The sequence below is a fragment of the Cololabis saira genome, chromosome 8 (genome assembly GCF_033807715.1).
Source record: "Cololabis saira isolate AMF1-May2022 chromosome 8, fColSai1.1, whole genome shotgun sequence".
Classification (NCBI taxonomy): domain Eukaryota; kingdom Metazoa; phylum Chordata; class Actinopteri; order Beloniformes; family Belonidae; genus Cololabis; species Cololabis saira.
Window position 1 is genome coordinate 12,278,439 of NC_084594.1, and position 26,160 is coordinate 12,304,598.

A 26,160-nucleotide genomic window follows, 5' to 3' on the forward strand; every position below is an offset into this window, starting at 1 on the left:
TCGTGTTTGTTTTCAGTTTTATTATTACTGGGTTATACTGAGTTCATTCTCCAGCATTCTTTAGTTGTTATTTCTACTTTAATAGCAGTTTTTATCTTTGTCCTGCACCTTTTCATTCAATCTTTCAAAACACAAACCTATATCACAGTACTTGAAGCATGTCTATTGTGTGTGTAAGAAAGTAAACTGATTTGCGTGTGCAGTGTGATAAAACAAAAAACAGTAACAGAGATGGTGTTTGACTTTCTTTTTTTTTTTATAGATTCATGGTGTGTGTGCACTAATGGGTAGCATTCACTTGGAACATGGTCGAACTGGGAGGAACATCTGAAAGACCCCTTACAATACATATATCATCTTTTCATCGTTTTCATAATGTGGTGACCACAGGAGCTACAATCATTTCAGATTTTTGTCTCGGAACAATGATTCCATTTGGACTGGTCGATGAATGGCCATCAGAGCTCTGCTTTTTTTCTTTTGAAAGCCTGGAAAGAATCTTAGTTTCAGGTAAAAGAAAAGAGAAAAAAAGTCTACCATTCTTTTCCTTATCACATTGTAAAGATAAAAGCCTCTTGACTCAGCTCTGGTGAGATGCAGTTTAATATCATGAAAAGTTTCTCCTGCAGAGTCAACACTTTGACACTTTACTGAAGCAGTCAGGGTCCCCGTCTGCTTTCTGTTACTGCTCTTTGTGTGCGGTGAAGTCTGACTGGAAGGACAGACAGAGCAACATTTTGATGTCCGCCAGTTGTGGTTAGCCAGACATCTTGCAGCTCCATCCTGCAGCAATAATATCAGACGCATGGGGAAATTAATATTCAAGCTTTGACCAAAGCCATGGTGGCTGAGCACAGTGGTTGAGCATGGTAAAGGCTCAGTTATGGTTCTGCGTCAAAATGACGCCGTGCCTACGGCGTGTGGTTTGGATCGACGCAGAGGACACGCCGTCACCTGCGCCGTCTCTGACGTGCACCTCCTGAAAATTGTAACTACGCGTCGAGGAGACGCCGAGCACATGCAGACCGAGAGGGCTGTGATTGGTTCGTTTGAAAGCGAAGCATTTCCGGTTTCCGGTTTGAATCAGTAGTGAACTTCCAGGGCTCTTTTCTTCGTTTATGTGTGATTTTTTTTGTTTTTGTTTTTTGCACAATAGTTGTCCTTATTTCTTTGATTTACTGTGACCGGAAAAAGTCGGATAAACCATTCAGAAAAAGATCGCTAACTAGTGGCCGCGGGGGGTACTGCGACCAAACGGAGAGACGGAGAAGTCAGAAGGGTTCAGCACGGCGTCACGGCTGCAGCGTGTGCTCTGCGTTGGTGTGACGCAGAAGCATATTTCAGCCTTAAGCAGAAGTACATTTAGTATTTCTTTATGGTAGTATAAGGAATAATGTGCCAAATGTCCATTGCAAAGCTGTTTGTCTGTGCTTCTTTTAGTTGACATGAAACATCCAATATAGCGATTACTTGACGAGACTGTACAGCAGTTCCAGATGTTGAATTGGTCATCTTTGAAAATGGATTCTGTTTTGTCTGTCATCGTTGTGGCTGTATTACTTTTTTTGGGGCATAATTTTTATTTCATTTCTGAAAAGCAAACCCCTGTTGCCAGACAGATTGACAGAAACAGATTGTTGGGCGACAAAAAGTAGAACACAGAAATTACTTGTAGAGCACAGCCAACCCGCTAACTGTGCGAAGGATCTCCATTCAGGATTCTTGCCGGCTGTATTCACCACGGATGCATTTTCCTGCACATACAGTATCATTTTGTTTACAAGCGTGAGGCTGTTGGTATGTTCTTATTAAGTATGTAATTGCCCCAGATAAAATCACTTGCATTTCACAGTGTCCAGACTGTAGAATTAAGAGAGAAAACACAAGAGTTTGACGTATAATATCGAGATGATGATCTTTTTGGTTGAAGTAATATCTGTCAACAAACTAGTTATAATCCCATAAGTGTACTATATTGTGACTGTATCCAATCACCTCTACAAAAACAAAATAAATATATAAAAAAAATAGAAACAAAAAAAGAATAAAATAAAAAAAAAAATCATCAAAAGGTAGTAGAAAAGTGACTACCACAGCAGTTTCCAGAAAAGCATGATGCGTCATTTCAAGATAGTTTTCTTCCCCTGCCTTTTTTTGTGTAAGGTTTTGCCTTGTGGTCTTGATTCGAGTCCTATCTAACTCTGAAATGACTAACTATTCTCACCATAACATCTCATGTGATAATCCAGTTCAGCATTTAAAAACACTAAGTTTAGAAAAGTTAGTGTAAGCCTGCAGACAAATGTGTGTGCAAGATTTAAAATGATTTAATGATAAATGAGCATGTAAAATTACAGAGAATGAAAACAATCCAACATTACTACTTTAGGGGCAAATTTCTGTGCTAACCTTTGGTCGCATCATGTTTCACATTTACAGTTTACAATGGTGAATAGTTGGGTGATTAAAAATATATATTTTTTGATAATTAATTATTTGAATCAATAAGGACTGAGAGAAGGGCCAGCATTTCAGACTACTGGAAAATAATTTTAATAAAGAAAAATTAGTGCTGTCAAGTGATACAAAAAAATTGAGAGATTAATTGATTAAGATCTGTAATTAAAATTAATCTCTTTTTTAATCTCACCTAAAAATTGCTGAGAAAAACCCTCAACTAGAGTTTTTTTCCTTTAAATTCATTATATTATTGTGGCAGATCAAAATATAGATATAGCCTATAACAAAAAAAAAGTGGCTTTATAAATGTAATTTATTTATCTTTTTAAAAGACTTGCAGATGCAATCTGAGCCATTTACACCCACTTTGGCAAGAACATTCGCCAGCGTCTCGGTCGCCGACGTGCTCATGCGCGGGGTGCTCGAGTTTAGTTTGGCAAAGAGCGTTGCGGTGGCTACATAAATTGCTTTCTTTGCTGCTAATGTTAGCTGTGTCTGCGCTTGTGACCGGGTGCTTTACGTTTATGTGGTAGCTAAACTTGAGTTGCTTCGCTGGTAAGCAAATTCTTTTCCACAAAGAACTCATCACTCTACCTTTATCAATGGTGCCGTCGGGGCATTTTAGAAATGTAAATTCCCCTTTCACTGGACCGACAAGTTTCACATGCTCCTCTGTTTTCACTTCTCTTCTCCGCTACCTACTGTTCCTCCCCATGTCTGTCCAGCTACAACAACAGCCTAGCAGCGTTTGCTAAACAAGCCCCAACACAGGGACAGCCAATCAATGTCCACCTCAAGTTGACCATTCTTTTCCACTCACAACTCAAGCACAAACACAGATTTCATAATAAAGGCAATTTGCAAACAGAAAAAGTAAAGTTAGAGATTAAAAAATACATTAAGCGATTAAAAATTATAACGTGCGTCCCTAAGAAAAATATACAATTTTTAATGGATAATTTCGTGCTCAAGTATGTGTTCGATTACTGTTTGCCTTTTGGACATTGTTCTGAGTCTTCTAAAAATGATTGCCGCTCAGCTCAGGCACAGTATGTTGTCAGTGCATAGATGATATTTTTATTTCTCATTTCCAACTTTATTTCAATGAATAGCAATCCTCATGATCCACATACTTCCTTTTTCTATTCTGCTGAATCTGGAAAAAAAACATATGTTGTGCATACGGAGGAATCTGTCCCTTGGAATATTGATTTAACAAGACTGTTTTCATGTAGAAAAGTCCTTTTTTGCCCCTTTCCCCCTGCAGTAAGTATAATGTTGTATTCAATATAGGGCCAACACAATCTGTCGCCTAAACCAAAGTTGTGGCTAATGGTGCTTCAAGTGACTTGGTAACAAGTGACATTCTCTCATTAAGTGGACATATTTGTCAGAGTGGCCAGTAAGATGGAGGACATTACACAAGGTCAGAGCCTCTCACTGCCATGAGAAAATACAGCCCGTATACTGGTGAAAATAAAAATCTTAATACCCACTAACATCTGGCTTTTGAGTGCAATGGAGTGTGATTGAGAAGGTATCAATTGGCATTTGGGCCCATGTTAAATTATTTTGGAGTTGTTTGGGTTGTCACGGCCTTCTGCTCCGATTGGCATCGATTGGAATATATTACGGATCTTGCCTCGCCTGAAGGCATTGAAATGATCTGCAGCAACTCCTGTACTAAAGGTACAAAAGAGGCCAGATTGATTGATTTTGTCACTCTTTAAGACAGCTGGCATTTTCAGTCTGGCTGCCACAACTGATGTCCACTGTCCTGTCAAAAATAATAAACTAGCCTAGTTTTCTTGGAAGGTGGTACTTATCAGAAACTACATCTCTTCATGTTGTCCTAACCAATAGAGGCTTCCCCGGAAGGTTGTATTTGTTGATAGATGTTGCTGCAAAACTGTCAGGTTCTGTTTGTTGCAGCTATCAGAGCAGTGAGCACTGACAATTGAAAAAGGATTTAATTTCCTCACTTAATTGGGTGTATCTGTGTTCAGGCAAAGAAAAAAGACTGGTTTTGTTTAAAAATTGTAAAGTAAAGTGGGAAATAAGATAAGCAGATAAGTTAAAAGTTACTTGCTGCACTTTCTGAAAGCTTCCCAAATCTCTGGTTTGCAGGAGGACTTTACATTTTAGACTCAAGTTGGTCACTGCCACCTTTTGAGAATTTGACCAGTTTTGTTTATGGTGAACTTGTATGTATATGTCTGCATAAGGTTTTATTTTGGTCTATTTATCTACTTTTTAAATCAATCATTATTTTAAGAGGCCTTTATTGAAGGTGAGGAATGTTACAAGAAACAGGGAGTGGGGTATATGGGATGCCTGCTCATCCAACTGAGCCATCTGGCGCCCCCTATGTATCGACTCAAAATTACATTTTTGCTGACTATCATCTCAGGGCAAGGCTGATAGTCTCCCTCCCCAGAGCTATAAGGGTTGCTAGCAGAAAGGGAAATCAATAATGTCGATAGGGTGAGCATTAGGATGGCCAAGTGGTTTTAACAACCCCATTGTCATTCCACCATTTTTGTAAAGCTGTTTGTGGGCCATTCTTTCTGCAGTCTTCAATTTTAAGAAGGCAGAGAAACATAGACAGCTATGGAGACAGAGAGACAAAGACTGAAAGAGAGAGGCAAAGCGGGAGCTTGCAGACAATCAAAGTGGAAGCCAATTTCTAGCATGTCATCTGTTCGATAGCCATCCGCAGAGGCTTTAAAGACATTTTTTTTCCCAAGCCATCAGCCCCTGAACGGAACTATAATTGTTTCCTCATCAGCACGAAACACTGCTCAACTTAGTCTATACCAACAATGTCAGACTTTATAAGCATTGATATAGGTTTGAAAGCTACTTTTCCATGTTTTTCACATTTTAAAGCAGTGTTTTATTTAAAACTGTTAGGATTGCCAAATGGCATCAAGCCTTTGTTAAGTCTATAAGTATTTGTTTTAATATTGCATGATTTGCAACAGTTTTGACAAGTTAATGTTCAAAGTTGTTGTTCCAATATTACTAGTTAAGGCCCGAGAACTGACGTACGAAGGCCCTATTGTATCTGTAGGAAATGTTTTATTTTTTCCTTCTTCCGACGAAATGAGGGCCTTTTTGTCAACCCAAACGTGCCCCAAAAGTCACCAAATTTTGCACGCAAGCCAGGCCTGGCGAAAAATTTGATATTTAATGGTTTGCATTAATGGGCGTGGCAAAATGGCTCAACAGCGCCCCCTAGAAAACTTTGTGCCTCAAGCCCCACAATACGGTTCTACGTACATGCACGAAAATTGGTACACACCTGTATCATGTCGCAACTTAAAGAAAAGTCTCTTGTCACCATGGCCGAAACCGAACAGGAAGTCGGCCATTTTGAATACATTTTGTAATTTTGGCGCAATTTATGCCATTTCTTCGGCAGTTAATGCGGCTGAATGGTTTGACATAAAGAGTCGTGGGTGGTGTCATTGGACTCGGTTTTGAGTCCTTGAACATAATTGGTGCAAATTAGCCCCGCCCCTTCTTCTGATTGGTCGATATTTGATAGTCCCTATTTTCTGCCATAACTTTTGAATGGTTTGACATAGAGAGTCGTGGGTGGTGTCATCTGACTCGGTTTTGAGTACTTGACTTTTAGTGGTGAAAATTGCACGCGCGAGGGCCCGTTCATCGCTGCTTTCAGCTTTAATTTAGTTTTATAGTTGTATTCCCTGTAAAGAATCCAGAAAAGGTTCCTTGATATCTAAACAATCATTAGTTCTTTATGTGTTACAGCTGTACACTGCTGGGAAACGACAGATAAAATGTGCAAATCTACTCCATCAACGGTGTCTCTGCGGCCGTAAGAGTGATTCTGTTGACTCTGTTGAAAAACACCTGTGGTGACAAACACAGCTAAAAGATATTATGCATGCAATTCTTAGCAAAGATAAGAAGGAAGAAGTTGCCTCACTCTGTTTAATTTTTTTTTGCCAACAATTAGGGATCTATGAGTACAGTCGATCGCACAACAGCTCTTTCCCATTTTAGATGTTTTTGAGTTGCTCAAAGTGAAAGTTTACGCTGCCACTCAGTCTTTCTGCCACTCAGTCGTTCTGCCACTGAGTGGGCGTAACCCGCTGTGAAGTCGCATCTGTGACGTCATGCGCAGTCCCTCTATTGCTCGATTTGTAACACTGGTAGCCAGTATCGGTAAATATAATATATATAAACGGTATATATAAGTGTTCAACAAGTCTTTTGGGAAGATCAGACAAAAGACCACTGCAGAAGTCTGCTGGAGATAAAGGCATGGATGGGCATCTCTAAATATTTTCTGGAAAAGAGATTTCTTTTAGGTGATAAAAAGCTGATTTAGTTTCAGCCTTGACATGGATGCTAAAGCTCAGTCTGAATCAATGAAAACTTCAAAACAAAGCTGGAAAAAAGCCGGGCAGAAACATTATTTTTTTCCTTTTTCTTTCTAGATATAATTATTTCAGCTTTATCTTGATTTTGTTGAAGAAGGTTGTTGATTACAACCAGCTATTCACTTGCTGAAAGCTATGACAGAGTGAGTCTAAAGGCTGTGGTATGCAACATTGTTTTTGTCTAGCATGTAAAGCTTGAAAAGCAATGGTTCAAGAATTGACCATAGAGGGACTCCACAAGTCATGGTAATAAGTTCACAATCTGGAATGCTTTTGCAACAACTTTAGAACTAATGTTTTACCCTAGTCAGTGTTAAGATCATTATAATTTAATACTTTAAATCACTCCTTTTCCAGTGCTGTTTTGCTGTCTGAGGCTGGACTGAAATCTGTCTAAAAGGCCATTTAAAAAGTTGTTCAGCTGAATCAAAACCGCTTTCACAAGATAAGAGATAGGCCTGCAATTATTTGAAGGATCCAAGCTGCTTTTCTTTAAAGCGGCTTGACAACTTCAGTTTTGAGAGATTTGGGAAAAGAGTATGATAAGAGCAATGCATTTACACTTTTTAGCACATCTGTTTCTAGAGATGTAAAGACAGTTTTGAAAAAGCTGATTGGCATGATGTCAAACAGCAGCATGATGAATTCAGATTAACTATCTCCTCTTCTGTTTTAGCACTGATAAGATTACATGTTGACAATCTGATCACACAGTTGCTGTGTGGCTGCAGTACTGTTAGAGGTCCATCGTTTTATGTAAAATGGCAAGTCTGATGTTTCGGATTTCTACATAAAAAATATGCAAACTCATTCGGAGACATGAAATCAGGGGATACGTATGCTGGGGATCGTTCATTTCTCAGTGGCAAAATGATTATTGTTGATGATTTTTGTGCTGATTGTGCTAGAAAAATAGGCTTGTCTGGTCTTTTTTGTTAGGTTTCTTCAGGGATTTCATAGTGAATTTTCAGATGAGTTTTTCTCCACTTTTCTGCACGTATCTTGCTTGGTTGGCAGTATTTTCACCTTTTTGAGTGCAATAATGTCAAATATTGTTATGAGTTTTTCATTCATAATGATTGAGATGCAAGTCAACAAGATGACACGTTGGGCTAACTGATGTGGACATGGTGTCTTTAAAAAAGTGAGCAGTGTGCTCATTTATACTTTTTTTTTTCTCACAGAAACTGTTTTTGAGTTTTTGAGACAGGAAAAACATGCATTTCAAAGAAAACACATGAAAAGGGGATCAGAAAAGCCAACATCCTTGCCAGCAATGTTAGAAATTATTGTTAATTTGCACATCCAACATGTGTCCTTGTTTCTGTGCGGCCTCTCTCAAATGCCACAGCTGATAAAAAGTTTCAAACGCACCAAAGGATTTTGTTGAAATTTTGCCTGTGTTAATGTCAAATCACCAGTGAAGAGAGTATGGTCAAATCTGTTTTGATAGCAGCAACCAGCAGTTGTCAACAAAACTTTCAGAGGATCTTGAAGGTCATAGGATGACAACCGAATTTTGTGAATGCCATTCAAAACGCAATGTATTCAATGAATCAAAATTTGCTCTTGCTCGCAAAAGTAGTAGAACTAATTTTGTTTCCAAAGTACATTATACTCATGTTTACAATTACATTAACAAGATGTTTCATTAGAGGTCAGTAACATTATTTCAAAGCTTTGTACCCAAACGAATAGCGGACATTAGGATGCTAGACTGGTGTGACATTTGGATGTTATAAAGTTGGGGTGATATACACTGATAACCATTTCCTCAAATACCACTATTTACATAAAAGCATCACTCTAAGGTGTCATTGTGTCTTGCATAAGCTGAAGAGCATCACGTAGATCGCTCTGTTATCCAGTGACATATCTGCTGACCGAATGGTTCTCATTCAGAAAGGTTAAGATGAATCTTAATGTCATTGCCTATTTCTACTTTGCAGTGTTGCTTTGTATGTATCTGCAGCGTTGCTTGACATGCACATTGTTGAACTTGATTGAATTTGGAAACCACTATTCTCCATCATAAAAGTATGCGTTGTTATTATGGGGTGAACTTGGGGCTAATTTTGGCCTACAGGGAATCCATTCTTTGTCACTAACAATATATCGTTTAAAAGGTCATTCTCACATTGACAGCTCTGTTCTTCACCTTGTTTACTCTTTGAATATTAATTTGAAGTGGGAATACGTTGCTTGAACAACCAAAAAGTAAATAAAAACACAATACAGTACTAAAATAATGCCCTTTTTACCTTGTTAAAAAATGTGGGAAAGTATTTAATCATTATCTGATCACTAGTTGCAGATATTAATCAATTTCAATTTAAACTGGTAGTTTTGGGGAACACAACACACGGCTGGAGGCAGTTATTTCCAAAGTGGCTCAGTGCACCAAGCATGGGCACAACTCCAACCATAACATAGGCCCTCCAGAAAAACGCGATTACGCGATCGCATAATTCATTGCATAATCAGCCAAATGGCGCAGATTACGCGGGGATACATTTATTCCTAAAAGGGCGCATATTTCCCGCGATGATCGCATAGGTCCGCGCTGAATATGCAAATTATGCGGGGCTCGCTTGATTTCACAGCCGCACATTTTCGCATAAAGTTTGGAAAAAGGGGGAAGTGTTGTGAGTGACATGTCGGGACGCCCGGTCGCGACGTGCCGGACCCGCCCAGGGACCTCCGCACCCCTCGCAGAAACCGCCACCCCCCAAATAGCAGCTCTCACCCGCGGGGGTGAGAGGTACAGGGAGTGCCGTCTCCGTCAAGCCCCCCGCTTGCGCGGTGGGCGCGGCTGCCGGTGGACTCAGGATCCGCGCTGACCGCGTACCACTGCGCCTGCGAAGGCCGGCGGAGGCGGACGCACGCTCCCATCCACTTGGGGACCTTGGCGGCGGACGCGTGGGGTGACGGAGCTCTGGCTCGTCCCCTCGCCGCGCCGGCGCGCCCGGCAATCACACGAGCACTGAGCCGCGGGCTGGAGGGAGAGAGGCGGCCACCTCCCCTCTCCTCTCCACCCGCGCTCTCCTTTTTTTTTCGCCTACGACCTCAGATCAGACGAGACAGCCTGCTGAATTTAAGCATATTACTAAGCGGAGGAAAAGAAACTAACAAGGATTCCCTCAGTAGCGAAGAGGGAAGAGCTCAGCGCCGAATCCGCAACTTCCTGCATATTTCGCATATTTTGCAACTTTCCGCATATTCCGCAACTTCCAGCATATTCCGCAATTTCACCGCATAAAAGCACATAAAAAACCTGCACATTTAATCGCATAATCAATGATTTTAGCCCGCAAAATCAAGGATTTTAGCCCGCAGAATCAAGGATTTTTGCCCGCGTTTTTCTGGAGGGTCTAATAACTTCACAACATCGAGCCATCAAGCAACAAAACACAAGTTCTACTGATCGGCAAAACCTCCACTCTAACCAAATCACACAGTTTCTCCAGCAACATTAACAACTCCTCTATGCACCCTTTCTCTCTGGTTAAGAGTCTGAGCGTCATCATCGACAGCTGTCATTTCAAGCTCACATCAACAGCATAACCCGGTCTACTTATTTCCACCTCTGAAACATGAGCCGACTGTTTGTCCCTCAGTCTGCACGCCTCTGCCGTCCTCATCCACAGCCTTGCCACATCTCTGATAACTGTAATTCATTTCTCAGTGGTCACCATGACATATCCCTTCAAAAACTGTAGAATCCTACTACTGTATTTTGTGGACCATAAGACGCTTTATAAGGCGCAATATCAATGAACGGGTCTATTTTCATACATTAGGCACACCGGGTTATAAGGCACATGATAAAACATATATAAAGCGAAACATACAGTAAGAGTCAGGTAAGTCGAACTTTATTCAACTCATTCACAATAACTCAGAATATCATTCACTTGTAGCTAATACAGAAAAAAAACCCTCACATTTTAAATCATTCATCTTCCACAAATAAAAAGTGATGGAGGTAAGCGTCTTACTTTGTACTCTTCTCTGATTGGTTCATCGTTGCCATAACGGACACCTGAAGTTGTTGTGAGGTTGGAATAATGTTGTATTCCAACTTTTGATTATGATTAAATTATTTTACAGATTTGAAAATTGGGTTTTCGCTAAAAAAAACGTTGGCTTGATGTCTAATAATAGTAAAGTAACACGGATCAGATATTGGATGATGGTTGTTTATCAGCACTACATAATTAGTTATCCAACGTTGTCTGATGTTGCAACCCGTATCAAACCAAGGACTGACTTTAAAGGTATTGTGACATCATTTTTAACATGCTTTTAACACTATTAAAAGTCTTGGCCAACATCCCTCAAATGTGTCTAAAAGAGTGTAACAAGAAAAACTTCACTCTAGTACTCTTTTCTTGGCTTTTTATTACAGTGTTTTTTTGCGCCGTGAAAAATGCTTCCTTTCCCCCCTTTCCTGTCAATCATTGCTCCGCTCCTCCTCCCAACCTCCTCCTCCTCCAGCCATACGCTCACAGCGGCGTCGGAGAGCGACAGGCGAAGCATGCACGGAAAAGCAGGAGGGCGAACCACAGCAAACAATCATAAAAATAAAGGCATGTAAATAAAGTGTCCCCTTATCTTAAGTCCAGTCAGTGGCCGCGGGTCTTCTTAGCAGTTTTCCTCCGGTGATTAGAACAAAAGAGGCTCTAAACAGCTCCGTGTTAAGCCTGATTTATGGTTCCGCGTTAAATCGACGCAGAGCATACGCCGTAGGGTCAGCGTACGGTGCGCGTCGCCGCGTAACCCTTCGCCGTAGGTTCTGCGTCGGTGTAACGCGGAACCATAAATCAGCCTTTATGGTGCACTGGAGAGGAGAGGAGGCAGGGAGCTGGGTGGAGGGGGCGGTGATTTAGCGGGCCGTTACGTAACGGCCCGCCAGCAAACCAGGTGCGCCGTTTTTGCACAGTTATGCGGAAAATCCCAGAAAGCACACAATACACTGAATGTTAAAAGTTCGTTGTTTTTTGGGTGTAATTGATGTCAAGACACCCAAAAAATCAAGAAAAATGTGTTTTTCATGTCACAATCCCTTTAATGTGTCAGCTGAATGGTCTGACAATCGATCAAGCGGCAAAGTCACACAAACATTTTGACAGATTTTTGAGCGCAATGTACCACATAAAATTGATTCAAGGTCAGTAGGCAAAAGAAAATTCCTAAATAAGGCACGCCTGATTATAGGGCGCACTTCCGATTTTTGAAAAAAAGATTTTAGGTGCGCCTTATAGTGCAGAAAATACGTTATTGCTTCTCACTTTCAAATGTATCCACAAGTTGGACCCTCCATACTGATCTGACTTCCTTCACATTGCCACGCTAACCCAAGTCCTCCTCCTCTGTTCACCTTTCTGTCCCCTACCCCCCCCACACCACCACAGGGAGCAGAGCTTTCAGTCGCTCTGCACACAGTGTGGGTCCATGTGTTTTGGGGGGGTGTTGCAGGGATAGGACACATTTCTTGTCATAGACAGTGTTTAGAAAAACACAAAAACAACAACCAAAGGGATATCTAACAGCTTTTTGCAAAATCACATAATTTTTATGCTAAAAAAAACATCCAGTGACAACTGAACCCCTGTAGCTCTGGGCACTGAAATACTAGAAAAGACCAATCCCATTATGATAAGAATCTTGCATCATAGGATGAAGGTGATCACTCAGCACCACTTTGTATTGATTTGTAGTGACCCTTCATTGCAAGGGGATAAGTAAAAGGCTCAAGGATTTAACTTGTTCCTCTAATTTGCCATTTTGTGCAGGTCCTACATTATGATAACATACAGCCATGTGCAAAAGTCAGGAACACCACTTTTTTTTATAAAAACAACACAAATTTTCAGATCATAGTGGATCTTAGTACAAGGCAAATGCAACCTCAGACAAATGACAACATCTGTTTTCACCATGGCATAATTTAACAAAATATATATAATCTCTCAGAGAAAAAGAAAAAAGAAAAGCCTCTCCTTAGTGCAAGTCATCAAAGCCTGCATAGTTTGCCAAAAAACACACAAATGACTCCCAGACTATGAGAAATAAGATTCTCTCGACTGATGAGACCAAGATTGAACTTTTCCGCGTTAATTCTAAGTGTTATGTTTGGAGAAAAGCAGGCACTGCTCCTCACCTGCCCAATACAATCCCAACAGTGAAACATGGTGGTGGCAGCATCATGCTATGGGGGTGTTTTTGAGCTGCAGGGACAGGACGACTGGTTGCAATTGAAGGAAAGATGAATGGGGCCAAGTACAGAGATATCCTGGCAGAAAACCTCTTTCAGAGTGCTCAGGACCTCAGACTGGACCGAAGGTTCACCTTCCAACAAGACAATGACCTTAAGCGCACAGCTAAAATAACAAAGGAGTGGCTTCAGAACAACTCTGGGACCATTCTTGGCTGGCCCAGCCAGAGCCCTGACCTAAACCCAATTGAGCATCTCTGGAGAGATTTGAAAATGACCGTCCACCAACATTCACCATCCAACCTGACAGAACTGGAGAGAATCTGCAAGGAAGAATGGCAGAGGATCTCCAAATCAATCCAGGCTTGAAAAACTTGTATCATAATTTCCAGAGGTGGACAGAGTACTCGACCCCAGTACTTGAGTAAGAGTACAAATACTACTGGTCAAAATTTACTCCGTTACAAGTAAAAGTAGCTCAGTCAAAATATTACTCGAGTAAGAGTAGAAAAGTACTTGCTTTTAAAGGTACTTAAGTATCCAAAAGTAAATGCTTTTAAATTTACTTTAAGTAAAAGTAAGAGTAAGAGTAAATTTCTTATTTTCCACATCAGTAAATTACTATATTTTTTCTAAATTAATTTAAGGATCTTTTAACTATTGTTTCTGAGAATTAACTCTTTGAAACTGATGTGCTGCTTTTAGAACCACAATGTTATATAAAACCTGCAGAAACACCAAAAACAAATCAAATGAATGAGATCATAAGAGGACAGCAGATGATGCAGAGTTTATTAACAATCATGAACTGAAACCAAATGAACCTGCAACATCCAACTAAGTCTGGATCCCCCTCAAAGACCACTGCTTTACAAAAAACTACTTCTCTGCTTTCAATAACTCAAATGTTGAAGTCACTTAACTTTACAGGAAGGACATGTACCAGTACAATATAGCAATATAGAGCATAACAAACTGTCTCCCCATGTCTGTCTTGTCTGTCTCCCAATGTCTGTCTGAGAGCGTGCACTGCGATAGGTCTCCTCCTTTGACAAAAACAGCTTGTGTCCAATAGGATTTTAGGGAAGAAGAAAAAAGAGCAGACCTGAAAGTAACGAGTACTTTTCAGCCTCCCTAGAAATTTACTCGAGTAAAAGTAAAAATATTTGTCTTGGAAATGTATTCAAGTAAGAGTAATAAGTACCAAAGAAATCTAATACTCAAGTAAAGTACAAATCCCCTGGATATGTACTTAAGTACAGTACTCAAGTAAATTTACTCCGTTACTGTCCACCACTGATAATTTCCAAGAAGACTCCTGGCTGTACTCGCTCAAAAGGGTGCTTCTACTCAATACTGAGCAAGTGAATACTTATGACCAAGTGATATTTCAGTTTTTCTTTTTTAATAAATTTGCAAGCATTTCTACATTTTCTGTTTTTTTCTGTCAGAATTGGATGCCGAATGTACATTAATGAGAAATAAAATGATTTTTTTTTTTATTTTAGCAAATGGCTGCAATGAAACAGAGGGGAAAACTTTGAGGGGTCTGAATATTTCCCGTACCCACTGTAAACACTGGGATGGTCAGAGTGTAGGACTGCAGGTCAGCATGCAACTCTGGCCCGCAAACTTATACAGAAGCAAAAAAAGGGGGCAGACCAGGACAAGTAATGAAAGAGAAAAAGGGTCAAGAAAACCGCTCAGTGGATCATGTTGGTGTCCCTCTCGCATTTCTATGATGAAGCTATGTTTAAGACGAGCCTGCTCTAGTCCTGTCCTGTAATTGCAGCTATGACTACTGGCCCTAAAATACTTAGATCAGACCAACTATAGGCTTTACTAAAAAGAAACGAAAAAGAAAAGAAAGTTTGGCACCACCTCCACCTTAAAAACAGCCTCCTTAACAAAAACTGTAAGTTAGTTCCACAGTAATGATGCCTAATAGCAGAAGACCCACACCTGGCTGCATAGACAAATACAATTGCATATCATCAACATAGCAATGAAAATTGATGCAGTGGTTCTAGATCAGGGGTCGGCAACCCAAAATGTTGAAAGAGCCATATTGGACTAAAACACAAAAAACAATTATGTCTGGAGCCGCAAAAAATGAAAAGTCTTGTATAAGCCTTAGAATGAAAGAAAATGGTGAAAGGTGAAATGTCGAGAAAAAAGTCGAAATGTCGAGAAAAAAGTCAAAATTCCGAGGAAAAAGTTGAAATGTCGAGGAAATAGTAAAAATTTCGAGAAAAAAGTCGAAATGTTGAGAAAAAATTCAAAATGTCGAGAAAAAAGTCGAAATGTTGAGAAAAAAGTCGAAATGTCGAGAAAAAAGTCAAAATTTCGAGAAAAACGTTGAAATGTCGAGATTAATGTTGAAGTACAATTTCGAGAAAAAAGTCGAAATGTCAAGATTAAAAAGGAAAGGAAAAGGGAAGAAAAAAAGAGAAAAAAAGGAAAAAAGAAAAAGAAAAAAAAAAGAATAAATAAAAAGGGTCAAACATTTTTGAAAAAGCTCCAGGAGCCACTAGGGCGACGCTAAAGAGCCGCATGCGGCTCCAGAGCCGCGGGTTGCCGACTCCTGTTCTAGATAATACCTCCCAAGGGCTCCATGTATAAACTGAACAAGATTGGCCTCAGCACTGAACCCTGCAGGAAGCCGTAGTAGACCTTTGTCTGTGATGAAGTAGCAAGCAAGCAAGTAAAGTTTATTTATATAGCACATCTGTATGGACCCATGACTTATGGTAGGATGCATATAACAATTTAAACAGAAGCTTTTTTTATCAAAGATGTACAGAATGCTGTATTTTTTGTCTCTGTATTCTACCAAAGATATAATGTCAGCAGATGCATCTTTTGTTGAAATGCTACTATGGTACTGAATATGGGTTTTAGAGAGGCAGCTGCTCTCTTCTGTTGTGTCTGAGGATATTTTCAAGGAATGTAGTTCTGTGGTGCTCAGGCTTACTTTCAGCTCCTGCTTTCTACAATAACAAGGAAACCGGAATAAAAAAGGAGATACTAACATCTGCACAGGTGCAGTTACTGTTACATTTTTTTCATATAAAAAGTAAAAATAACACATAAATACACAAGACTTTTTAAAAGCAAAAACTAGATCAACAAATTCTACAACACTGTCACTGATAAGACACCTTGTCTGATATTAACATAGTTTCTTCTGACAAATGAATACATCTCTGCCCCTTTGAGTCGCTCATGGAAGTGAGGAGCTCTGTGACAGTGTGACTGAGTGGAGTACAAAACACAGATTTGCAACCTTTAGCTGTTAAGACAGCTTTCGAGGCTTATGAGTCTGCGGGTGTATTTGAATATGGATAAACAGATACAAGCAGCACACACTGGGAAACAGTTTGCACATGCTTCATTTTCTCACATTCACAAACACACATGCACACACACACACACATGCACACACCCACTGAGTCATGCTGTAACTTGTGTTTCTAGCTATAGGGAAGTTCTTTATCCTCATAACTAGATTATCTCACACTGAGCTCTGATCAGCTTAATTTGGATTCAACCTACTTAGCCTTCCCTGGTCTGTCAGTCAGTCTGTCTTCGTGTTCATCTGTCTTTCTGTGCACTCAAATGGAGGGATGATTGCTTGTATGCCAGCATGTCTTATTTCACCATCAATGTTTATTCTCTGAAAAGGATTACTACCAATTGGTTATTCCATCCATTTTTCCATCTTTCCCCTCTCCTTTCAAGCAAAGCTCATTTCAAGCAGAGTAGATGTGTCAGTTTATGAATCTCATAAAAATTCTTATCTCACACTGTAATTGCCAAAACTTTTGTAAAAGAAGACTTTCTGATTACGTTTTTTTCCCCTTAAAAGAAAAAGCGAAATTGTCTCCATGTTTTGGGAAGGCATATTGACTGCAGTGGTCTCTCTGTGGTCTTAGATCAAATAATCTTCAAAACCTCCAGGGACTTACTGATAATAATATAACAACTGATAACTATTATGTAATCTATTAATTACCAATAAATTTCGGATATTCAAAAAATATTTGAGAAAATCAGAGTTTTCATGAGATCCGTTTCCCAAAGTTAACAATTAAAACTAATGTGCAACAACAACTGACTTAAGTCAGAAGTAGTCGTTTCTTAGTTTTTTTTTCATCCAAGCAATCTAGACTGTGATATAGTCACCTGAGGCATTTCAAATAGCAGAGGCATCCCTTTGAATGCCTTAATTAAATTAAAAACCAAAAACAATCTCTTTTGCAATGTTGAGTGTTTAGAATGATTGCCAGAAGAGTGTGTTGATGTCTCACAGCAGCACTGCTGCAAATAATATATGTAACTCAAATTAACATGTACAAAAGGTAAATGCAAGCAAATTGTTCCTGCCTAAACAAAATAATAGATAAGCAAGTAATTAAGCAAACAAACTGTAGTTTAGCAGAGTTTTGCATTTCTACCTAATGAGAAATAAGACCCAGGTAATCTCTATGGCGCCACGATGTGCTAAATTGTATGATGAAGGTGACAGTCAGAGATTAACATTTTTCCAATCTTCGTTCCTCTCAGAATTTACCACGTGCTAACCACTGTAAGAGCATATGTAGGGTCAAGTTCACAGGCCCCTGCTGTGGCAACTACACAAGCATCAACTGTGCAGAAGCACTTTGACAAATACAACAATAGAAGGTACATTTGTGAGAAGGACTAAATACAGAGAGGGCAGAGTGCAGTGGAAAAAAAAACACTGAAGTGGTAAAAATAAATTGTATTTTCTACACATTGTGAGGGCCGGCATCATTTCAAGATGGATGAAAGCACTGCTCTCGAACTACAAACTGCCTGGATGCAAGTACTTCTGCTTTCCATACTTGTGCTAAAAAGGTACAACATGACATACAAACCTTTATATGCACCTGATCATCCGTCAAGATGACCCCATAAATGATGCTGCATGTCTCCAGACACTACTTCCTCTCCCTAAAGTCATACAACGATAAGGTTACCAATATCATACATTGCTAAGAGCAATTTATAATTAATTAATAATGGATGAGATACATAAAACTGTTATGGAATTCCATTGACAATTTGGGCCATGAAAGCCATAAAAGTTATCATCAAATCAGCATTCATATTTTTAAATTGGAGTCAAAAAGTCTAACATGAATAAATTATACAGCTTTTCATCTTAATATTTGAAATGATCTCACTGCTGGAAAAACATTAATCCTTTTGGTTTTGACAGCAGATGGTTCAAACTTTCACTGACATTGCAGGACAACTATGTCCAGCAGGCTGTCCATGATACATGTTAGCGATTAGGTAACTTAACTGATATTTTTACCGGGAGAAAATTATGTGGCCAGCTCTTTTGTCTTTTCAATGCTCAACTCTGCTGGGAGGATGTGTTGGATCTTTAAAATGAGGACATTCAGTTAAACCGATTCATAAAAGTCATTATCATCATGAAACTGGAGGCCAAATTCAAACGGGACAAGTTGATGCACAACTGTAGTTTCCAGGACCCTCTGTACCATTGAGGCTTTGTGGGAGATGACACTGCTTTGTAAGAGATACACAATTTAAGAGTTCGGGGCTGATCCCAGTTCTACCCCTTTACTTTCTCACTCAAGTTGGCAATGGACTTAAGTCATAATTCATTTATGAGGTCTGGGGGAAAGGACAACAATTTGAGGGCAAAGAATGAAGAAGGGGATAGACACAAAATGGGAGGGGAGCAGGATGAGCACACATGAAAAGAGGTGGGAACAAAGAGTGTGAAAGAAAGCATGAAAAAGGGAGGAAAAGAGGGGATAAAAATAATACAGGATGGAAGGAAAGTGGGGATGAGCAAAGACTGGAGGAGAAGCAAAGACAGAACTAAGTGGAGCTGAGGAGGCGCTGGGCCTGGGGGATTGCTGTGCATTTATCCTCCTCTGCAGAAGGCTTCTGAAGCACTACCTCAAGAAAAGACTTAAAAGCAGGGTGGATGCTGCTCGGTGCTGATCTGTTAATACCCACAGATACACGAGGCTTCGCCCATAGTACTCTGGGGGTGGAGTGAAGCGGCACAGTGTGTCTGAGTTTGCATGTTTGTGTGCGTTTTCGTCATGTGCTCAAGGATCATATAAAGTCTCTGCAGATGACATTCCGTCCCCACCGTTCGCTTGACCCATCTCACCTGGAAACATGAAGTTACCAGAGCGATTAAAAGATTAGATTGGGACCACCGCGTGGCACTGTGTCAGCATCGTCACCTCAAGCTGCTGATGTGAGGGTGGGGCTGAAGGTGGGAGGCATATAACCGTCCTGTTTTAAGATGCTGTATAAATAGATTCCAGCCTCCCGGGAATCAGTGTAAAACACCCTCAGAGCCCCAGTATGCAGCACAAATAAATAAACAAAATGAAATAAAAAATATCCACACTGGGAGATGGAAAAGCTGGATGGGATTTGAGACGGCTGATTTACAGAGGATCGTGTCATGTGCTCCCAGGGGGCCCACATGATTAATGAAAGTACGGAGTAATCTAATGTAACGATTTGAGGATTCTTCTCATTTTGTTTAGATGTCTTGTTTTATAAATGAGTTTTAACTCAGGTTGGGATTCTTTATAGGAATGTAGAAAATGTTCCCTCAACAGTAATAGGGGAGAAAAAGAAATTAGAGAAATGACAGTTTGAAATTGAAACCATCTCCGACACAGAGAGGAATCCTCTCACGTCAGTGTTTGATCAAGACTTTATTAAAGCTTCTTTGTCTCTGCAAAACGCAATACCACTGTTCAGAAGTAATCTCCATAAGATCCCTTTGTTTTCATAGTGGCTCTAGCAACCAGTATGGTTTAACTTTTTACAATACTTAAATGTCAGAGCTCCATTTTCCAAACAAGATATGTGTCGATTTTGACATATTTAGCACAGTAACTGCTTTGCATCAGCAACCATCTCGATAAATAAGGATCTACAAAAAGGCCTTGATACTGTACCTCACATTACTTATTATCCAATCCAATCCACTTTATTTATATAGCACATTTTAAAAAACAACAAGGTTACCAAAGTGCTGCACAATGAGTAAAGCAAGACATAATAAAATAGTAAAAACTAAAAACAGAGTAAAATAAATATTAAGTTCTTTGAGTTCTCTTTAGTTCAAAATATATCTTAAATAACCAAAATATTGGAGATATTATAATTACTTGGCTGTGTATATAAACATAGAAACCCATACCCAAGTTTGGAACAAAGACGATGATTTAACTAAAGACTTTCAGAACACTAACAGTGCACATAAATGCTAAAATCTTCTCCTGGTGTATTAGTTTGCAGCCAAGGAGTGGAACGTGACACTAGGAGTGTCTTCAAAGTCCCTATTGAAAAACAGGGCATTATATGAATTGCATTGATTTGAATTAAGTCACATGCAAGAAGAAGAAGAAGAAGAAGAAGAAGAAGGCTTTCAAGACCAAGGAAAAGGACAAGATTAAAACAGCACAGAGGGAGGTGAAACGCTGCCTTAAGGAGGCCAAAGTGGAGCAGAAGCTGGAAGAAAACATATGCAGGACTTCTGGGAAGGTGTGAGAACCATCACTGGACACAAAGCCAGGGTGGTCCCAGAGAGGGGGGGGGGGGGGTGTGTGGAGAGAGCCAATGAACACCTTCAATAGGTTTAGCCACTCCACCTCACCCTTAACCATCCCAGCAGTCCGCAGCATGAGGATTTGCTATAGCAACCCTTGAAAGGGGGACATGCGGAAAGAAGCTGCCTGTAGTTGACAGCTGTTAAATGTTAAATGCAAACACCGAGTCTGAAATCTCCAGAGATTACCATGGATGCATTGTGATGTTGTGCTTGGCAAGAACTGAACTAATTACTTTTTACGCAGCATATAAAGGAGATACAGGTAATGTCTCTTGGAAGACAACATGGACAGATTGTTGGAGCCAATAGTTAAATATCTTAGCACAGAAATAATTCCTCACGTGATATATCTAAAATTAGGCTATTTGGTGTCCTGCATATTCTGCTCTATGTGATGTTGAGTCCAAATATTTTCCTGCAGAATTGTCTTTGTGTTAAAAACAGATTAATATACCAGTGATCTCACATTCTCTATTGGTGCTTTTCCACTAGTACCTACTCAGCTCGCTTCTACCCGCCACGCCCCCGTCTTGCGCTTTTCCACTACGGGGCAAGGCGGGTGGAGCCGTGCCAAGCAGATACTTTTTCTGTAACCATTCTGCCGAGGTTCTAACCGGGCTGAGCCGGCACTATATCTGATGTCACCACAATACACGCCTCTGATTGGTCGGGGGGCGGGGCCGCCAGACGTTTGAATCAGGAAGGGGGAGTCAGCGCGAGAACAACTCGCGGCTCGCAGCGATTTTATTATACAGTGCAAACGTCTGTTTGGCGATCCAACTCTGAGGTGCAGATGTTCATAAACCTGGTGGCTGAAGAGAGAATTAAAAAGGGATGTAGATCGGCTGTTTTCTTCTCAGCCGCTCGCGGCTCCAGCTAATTTCTGATCAGCGCCGACACGAACAAAGGGGTTGCGCAATCGAGTACGTCACAGCAGCTTCACCTCAACCTGCCAAATTCTCACCTGGCTGTGGAAAAACAAACGAGAACAAAGAGGCGGTACAAGGCGTGACGAGCCGAGCTGAGTAGATACTAGTGGAAAAGCGCCATATGACAACTGAGCAATGACATAGTTTAAACTTCATCCTTTCTCTCTATTTCACTTCTACATCCTTGATGATTCCTTGATGCCTTCAACTTGTTTGGATTTGAAGTCTTACTCCATGTATTACTTGGGCTTTGGATAGGTCAATTAGCTGCTCGTACGATTACTCATCATAACAGATGTTGGAAAGTGCCAAAGGTGCAAGTGGAAATCCTTCAAGCAGCACTACATCCAAGCTTGTGCAGACAAATTAAGATGACAAAAAGAAGAACACAAAATGACCACAAGATGCTCTGTGCAGTGCAATTCTAGTCAGTTATGTATCTGTATTTACTTTTTTTCATATGCCTGTAAATCACTTGCCCAACTTGTACAATATTCTTTGATAACATGCTGCCAGAGTTACATGGTTAACCAAGCATGTGATACTGGTTACAGTACTCTAATGATGGCGTAAACAGCAATGATACAGGGTCCTATACGCTCTGCAGACTCTACAGCTTGTGTTTAAGTGTTGTTTTTTATATGCATATTCTAATAAGATTATGTAAATAAGCAACTTTATAAACTGTGTCTTAAAAATAGAGAGAGCAATGCAGACTCAGCATTGATCATTATTCACGGTAAGCTTTTCTTACCTGCTTCTTTTGGGCAAGGGATTTTTCTAGCATACATTATATTCTATGTGACCCTTTGATTACACATTACCATTTGTACAAATTATGAAATTTTCTTTCTTTTCTAAAGTTAAAATAAAGAAAATACAGATCACTTCAGATGTCACACAAATGGCTGAACATATCAAAGTATGACTTTTATTGATGCTGTAGAATATTTTGATGTGTATTTAAAAATGTCTGCATGCTTCAGCTGAACAAACATATACCAAACTGAAATGGCCTCCATACTAACTAGGAAGGGGGAAACATTATGTTCTTCTGAATTATGATATGTAAATCCCAGAGATTTCATCTTGCTCGTAATCTGGACAGCTACAGGGAAATAGATTTTTTTTAGTTTTTAAATCTTCTATTCAAAGTTTGTAGGATTACACTGAAGCTAGGCAGTTATTCACAACCAAGGTACTCTGCAATCTCAAGGGATTCTTGATGCACATTAGGGGGTTTGTGAGTTGGGCTGGGGTGAGCGGCAGGTAATTAAGTGATTGTATACTTCTCCTCTTCCTCTCTTGTACTTCGTGAAGCGTCACTTACTCTTAACCTTGATGGCAATAAATGACACTGTTTTCTCAAATCAGCTTAGCGCCTGCACTTAGACTCGCACTCATTTTCACCAGATACTAAAGTTTATTTTTTAACATCTTTTTCATTGTTTTTTCCCATCCTCAGTCCACACCATTTTTTCCCTCTATGCTCCATTAGCAAATTGCCTCCCTGTCTTTCCCTCCTCATCCCTCCATCTTCCCCTTAACACCCCTATTAAAAATCTGACTAGGGAATTTATTCATTTTATCTGAGAAAAACAAAGAAGTTCACTCTAGGGTCTGTTGTATTTTTCAGGATCTCAAGAAGAGACAGAAAGCTGAAGAGAGAGTAATGCTGCATGGGATTGTAAAGACAACCTGAAGGACTTGAGATCCATCATTCACAAAGAGTGGCAGCTCGGACAATCGGCTGAGGGATGGTGAGTCTGGAATTTGCTTAAACCATTGGTATGAGGTGATCAGGGTTGCTAAGTTCCATTTTAATGATCTGAAGTGTCAAGACAACCATAAGCAGGCTGGCCAGCAGTAGTAAACCAGAGTATACTGCTGTTGGTATTCACTTTCCTACATGCCTTGCTCTAGTTAAGCTCATTCTACACATCCTTTTTGGACATTAAAAAATAGAAAAAATGCAAACTGAGTAAGTGGATTTTTAGTTATGGTTGACATCAATTAATATTCTGTTACATGGAAAAGTGAATTGATAGGGCTTAACATTACAGGTCTTACTAAAATAATGTATATAATTACACATAATATATTTCAAAACACCCACCTCTCTCACACACGCACATACACACACACACACACACACACACACACACAGGCGCACACACACACACATACACACACACACACACACACACACACACACACGCACGGCTCAGGAGCTGTCATGCTTACCACATTGTAGCAGCATGTTCGTCAAAAAGTATTTTCAGTATATCACTAGTTTTAGTCTCATCATTCATTATAATCTGCAAGTATTCACTATATATTATTGATGCCGTACTACAGGCATTAAGTATTTGCCTTATTTTTCAGTGTCACCCATTTTCTTCCTTGCTACTGTCTGACATTATTAAAAAACATCTAAATTTCTCCTACCTGTAACTCCTTAATGTTATGTGCTATAAAACCAGAAGTCACTAATCATACAAAGGGGAGGAAAGGGGCAGGACTATGCTGTGAATGAGCACGAACATAAGGAAAACTGATAGGATCAGACTTTTCCTTAATATAAATTGTATTGTTTAAGTTAAAATCTTGTTTACTTTTTTTTTTTTTTTATATATGAGAGGACGGTAGCCTTCCCGACCTTACGAAATACATGCATGTATTTCCACCGCTGTGGATTATCTCGTTTCCAAAAACTGCTGAGTCAGTCATCTTAACAGCTTCACAGACTTGTCTACTGTGTGTAGTCCTGTGTCTCAATCTTTGGCAATCCGAGTTAATGCTGAACTGAAGGATCCAATCTCAAGATTATGTGCGTTTGATTTTGTTTACACCATCTGCCTTCCAATGTAATTGAATGCACTGCATGTTATAATCTCATACATCCGGGGGTTTATGTTTTACTGCTGCTGTAATTTTCCTATCTATTTTTTTCATAGGCCAAAGATAGCCTTGAAAATCCATATGGCCTTTAAGTCCCAGCCTTACAGTAAATAATGAGTAAATAATCTTGATCTGTAAGATCATATGCCAGGCATTTGATTAAGATTTTGAAGTATGCTTAGCGGCGCCTCTATCATAATGTGCATCACATGCTGTTAAATATACCTGTCGACATTATCTGGCTCCCCCCATCCTGAACACAGGACATATAGAGACTCAAAATGCCAAAGTGCCAAACAAAACTCATCTTACCAGTTTGTTGGATTAAATTCAACAGTTCTGCTTGTGTTCCTTTACGCACGCACGCACGCACGCACGCACGCAGGCACGCGCGCACGCACGCGCGCACGCACGCACGCACACTGCAGCTGTGTTATGTCCACCTGTGCGCAGCAGCTAGAAATATGAAATTAATTTGGTAAAAGGCTGCCAACCTTGAGTATTTTAAGCACAGAAGCCCCAGAAATTGCAACATTTCTCTCCAAAAGCCAAGACACCAGATAAGAGAGAAAAGGTCTGAAAAACTTATCAACACCATTTCTCAAAACCTGGCCAGCACACACACAAAATAATATCCAACACATACACACACTGAAACAGATGTTTAGCGGCAACCTGACCCTAAAATGATAACATTTTCTAAAAGGGGGCACGACAGCCCATAAGATACACCTAGTTATTTGAAAAAAACATGTGTACTCACATATTTGAGTCATGTCCAAATATTCCTGCTTTAGGGGGGGATGTGGACAAAAGCAGTACTGATATAAAAAAAATCCAAAGGAATGTTGGGAGTCTTGGAGTCTTCTGTTATTTCCTTTCATGTCTCTAAAAAAAAACTTTATACTTTATTCTTTAAATGGCATGGCTCACTGCTCAGGTCTACTCAGCTAACTGTTTATCAGGTTTTGAGACTTTTAACCTAGCAGTCGTTACATGATTAAACATCAAGCGCCAACCATCCCACTTCCGCCTCATGCAGAAAGTTTTGTTGCAGTTCCTCGACTGATCGATATAGGCCGACTGCAATAGCAAGTCAATCTCCATTGACTTCCATGTTAAAACGTCCAACTTTAGAACCGAAATAAACATATTTACAGCCTGGTTCAAAAAAACATTTTGGTCTCAATCGTTTGATTTAACCGGTGACAACTCTGAGGGGGGTAAATGTTTTTGTAACAAGACAGAAGAGTTTGTATCAAACAATACATATATTTCTAATATGATTGATTGGCACTCGGCTCAGCCAATCGCTGGCCTCGCTTCTCGAAGCAACCACCTGTTTGTATTAACCCAGTGTTGGCTAAATGCACCGGTTCACTGTTGAGTGTTACGTCTCATGGCACCCCTGCAGATACTTCAGTGGGGCTTGGCTGAAGGATCTGAGAGCAAAACTAACTTTGATTGACATGCGCTGGTTTTCCCGTCTTTTTGTTAAGCAACATGGCTACACCCAGTACGAAGAAAAACAGGCTTCAAAACCAGTCTTCAGAAACCATTGGGTCACATGACCGAATGCTTCATCCATTGTTACAT

General features: G+C 40.0%; 1 protein-coding gene across 1 annotated transcript in view; it reads left to right on the plus strand.

Annotated features, from left to right (window-relative positions):
- LOC133448345 (cadherin-22-like) overlaps positions 1–26,160 on the plus strand; it is a 221,812-nt gene that overhangs the window by 34,942 nt on the left and 160,710 nt on the right. Inside the window, exon 2 of the mRNA XM_061726770.1 lies at positions 23,300–23,423. The gene's annotated coding sequence lies outside the window, so the exon portion shown is untranslated. The remainder of the gene's footprint in view (positions 1–23,299; positions 23,424–26,160) is intronic.